The sequence below is a fragment of the Bremia lactucae genome, linkage group LG2 (assembly GCF_004359215.1).
Source record: "Bremia lactucae strain SF5 linkage group LG2, whole genome shotgun sequence".
NCBI lineage: Eukaryota > Oomycota > Peronosporomycetes > Peronosporales > Peronosporaceae > Bremia > Bremia lactucae.
Genome location: NC_090611.1, coordinates 330,239 through 334,462, shown reverse-complemented (window position 1 = coordinate 334,462; position 4,224 = coordinate 330,239).

Below are 4,224 nucleotides of genomic sequence, written 5' to 3'. Positions count from 1 at the left end.
AATCCACTTGTTTGCTGAAATATCTTTCGGCAGTGCCCGTAAGATATTGTCCAAAAACGTCAGTTTGACACTTTCAGTCCAATGAAATCCACATAATTCTTGGGCCATGTCAACCTATCTCCAAAACGTCTTTCGCCAATGAAAATAAACTCACAGACCAGCTTATACTTTGTCCGACGGATGCAAAGCACAGGACAATATAAAATGCCACAAACACATTGAGAAAGCCAATTGCTTTGCTGGCCATGTTGGAGTTATAAAATGCCACGAGTGACGCTAGAATAGAAACCCCAATGCTTGTTTGAAGCGTCCACAAAATGACGCGCTCGGCGTGGTGTGCAATATCCGTAACCAAAGCGCTGATACGACACTGCCTGTAACGGGGCACTATGACTTGTACTGTTTGAGTACAAGTCCACTTCGCACTGCTTCCGTTGCGAGACTTGAAACGTCGCCCTATGCACCTTCATTGTGCATATTTCAACAGCAATGAGTAGCGAACCGAGACAAATAGATTTAAGAGACGTCGTAAGTGCACGCGTCTGGGCCCGCTGGATCGTATTGCCGTCATGAGCTTGAAACCACCAGTCGCCCACGGACGGGAGGACGAACCACATACGTTCCCGTCGTTGCGAGTTAGCGACGACGGTTGACGGTCTTACTCGTGAACAGTTGAGGAACCGTGCGCAAGTTGCAATTGACCTGCTAGCAAATGGACACATCAGTCCCTTCAAGACGAGCTGGTGACATCTCGCCACCCGCTGTGATGCAGTGGATAACCGTCTTGGCGACCTGTACAAACTAGTAAAAACTGATATCGTTGAAAACCACAATTATCAGTAATTGGACACAATCAATACGATACATGCAAGATCTCGATCCTCAGTAGTGTAACGGGGTGTATCGTTACATTGAATTAACACTTAAGTTTGTTAATTAATATATTATCTAAGAGGTAGATAATATTTGAAGAATATTACTTTATAAAGTAATTCTCGGAAATTTTATCCATAAATCGGAATAAGTCGTTATATCTATTTATCCCGCAGACTAATCAGCTGTAAACGTAAACAAAGAGAGAGACAGATAAGATTTCAATTGCATGTTTAGCATTAGCTCATAATGAAGTTAGCATTAACAGATATAAAGAAAAGAAACTTAATTTTATTAATACAGTTTTCATTTAACCCTCTTTAATGTAAGTGTCTCAAAGAGAAGTCTTCCTCTGCACGTACTAGTGTACGCGAAGTGACGTAAGGCACCACTCGCAACTGAAGCAGTGCGAAGTGGACTTTTACTGAAGCAGTTCAAGTCGTAGTGCCCCGTTACAAGTAGCATGAGAAAAACACACCCGTTTCCATAAGAGCTCGAGTCATGAAGTGGATTGGCTGCAGTCGCGAGAATCCCCACGACCGCGACACCCCACAGAAAGACCCACGCAATTTGAGCTATTAGGGCCAAACACGCCGACGTAACGACACCAGGAAACACCCGTAGAATACGAGATGCTGCAGTCAAATTAGATGCCGCAAAAGCGATTGATGGTGCCCTACATTATAGATGTACACTGTACGTGCAGAGGAAGACTTCTCTTAAGGTAATTAGCTTAAGACGGTAAAATGAAAACTGTATTAAATATAATTAAGTGTCTCTTGCTCTATCTTTGTAAATGCTAACTTAATTATATTGTAATACTAAACATGTAAATGAATTCTTATCTCTATCTTATCTGTAACTCTCTCTTTGATTACTCCTACAGCTGATTAGTCTGCGGAATAAATAGGTATAATGGTCTATACCTATTTATGGATAAAAATTCTAAATATTACTATATAAAGTAATATCCTCCAAATATTATCTACCTTTTAGATAATATATTTTTTAAGTGTTAATTTTATGAAACGATACACCCCGTTACATCACCCCTCCCTGAAACGACAACCACTCTGAGTGTCATTGGATGGAGTGGTCGTCATGTGACCCCTTAATTTTTAAACGATGTTGATTGGTCAGAGTCAGTGACCAGCTGGGAACGACGCTCCCAGCTGTCATACGAAGGTGGATTACCACGCCAGCGAACAAGATAACACGTTCGCTGCCCCTTCACATCACGGTGGTTCTGGATACGTTCCACAAGGAAACGCTGATTACCGTTGGAATCCACCAATGGTCGCTGTGGGAGAGGAAAAATTAGATCCGAATCGTGTGTCGGATCTAGAGTCTAAGATCGACAAAATCGATCGCTTCCTCCATGATTTGGAGGAGGGACTTGACCATGAGCGTGGCAAGCGTCGCTCGTTGGAGCAGACGGTGCAGGCTTATCATATCGAGCGGTTGGAAGACCGTTCGAAGAGTGCGTACTCCATGTTGGCGTACGAGCGGAAGTATCATGCTGTTCGCGATGAGCTGTTGTCAGCTCATCGTAGTTCAAGGATGTTCGGAACCGGCATGAGAGACTTCAGATTCAATATGAGAACCTGGTTCGCGATCACAAGAATCATTTGGGGATTCTTGAAAAGGGTGGTCAAATCCGTCCTCGGAAGAAGCCGCGTACTGATGGTACGGGCGGAGCCGACCAACGTAAAACGTAAAATGCGTTCGCATCGTACGTGGCAATTCTATTGTGTACGCATTGCTTCTTCGATGCAGTACACGGAAAGGACCAATGAACTTGGGTAGTAGCTTACTGCTACCCACATTAGTGCCTAATCGCTTAGGCAAGTTTGCCGTAGAGAGTAGCACTAGATCAATAATTTTAAATGAATGAACATTTGCTCTACCATGTTTGTCTGCATTCCGTTTCTGTCGGTCCACTGTGTTAGCAATGGAATCCTGAACGAAACGAATTTTTGATTCTCCAGTTAGCAGAAATTCTTCTGCTGACTCATTTGGTCTGTCTTCTTCTCTACGTTTTGTGCGTACTGCCATGAGATCATTCTCATCTTCGATGTCGATATCTTCGACATCGACATCACTCGCGTCGTTGCTAACGTCGACGCGTGATGAGCATGAGCCAGAAGTGGATTTGCTCGTTCGAGTCCACCCCCCCCTTAGACTAGAGGATCCCTTTAATTGGGTGGGTATGCGAGGATGGCGTAAGTCATTCACAAAGAACGGTGTATGCGTTGTAGACGCATGCACCGAATTATTGATGGCGAATTCGACCATCGGTAAAAAACTCGCTCCGATTCGGATACGATTGGACGTAACCGCGAAGTATCTCTTCGAGAACGCGATTTACGCGTTCTGTTTGAACATCCGTTTCTGGGTGATTAGATGTTGACACAGTCAGCCGTGTTCCGAGAGATCGGAACATGGTTTGCCAGAACTCCACCGTGAATCTCGGATCTCTATCCGAGACTAATTCACGAAGTAGACCGTGGAGTTTGAATCCCGTGCCGATAAAGACACAGGCACAGCCCGGAGCCGTAATCGATTCTGGTAACGCAGCAAGATGTACCATCTTGCTGAAGCTGTCTACAAAAACAAGGTTTCCATTGTTTTGTTGTCGTCTTCGGGAATTTCGAAGCCGAAGTCCATAGATATGGACTGCCAACATTCTGCCGAAAGTGATAGAGGTTGGAAAGGTGCACGGGATGAAGGGCTAGGCTTCACCCGTTGACAAACCTCGCAAGCACGAATGTACTTGCGCACAAATTGATACTGGCGGGGCCAGTAAAAGTATCGACTTACCGTGAGGTAAGTCTTCTCACGTCCACGATGTCCACTTGTTGGAGCATCGTGACACTCATACATGATGCGCAAGCGCAAATCATTGTGAGTCGGGACGACGACACGTGGGGTGTCGCCGGTAACGGCTGTGTAATACAATAAGCCGTTACGTGTTGTGTATCGATCGGATGACGATCGATATAAAGCCGGTAGATCTTTAAAAGATTTATCGGATGGATTCATTAAATGATCCATCAGACAAAGAAGGTCCTTATCTTCTTTATAGGCTTTCTTTATTTCATCAACTAAGGTTGATGATGGAACACTCGTAGTGAGTGTTGCAACAGTAAGATCACTTTTACTGTTGGGGTGCACTGCTGACTCGAAATCGGGTCGGCGTGATAACGCATCAGCGACGACATTAAGTCGTCCTGGTTTATATTCGACGGAGAAGTTATACTCCGCGAAGAAGGATAGCCACCTCGCCATTCTTTGCGAGAGGTGTGGGCTATTGACGGCCGTGCGTAATGACGCATGGTCCGTATATACGAT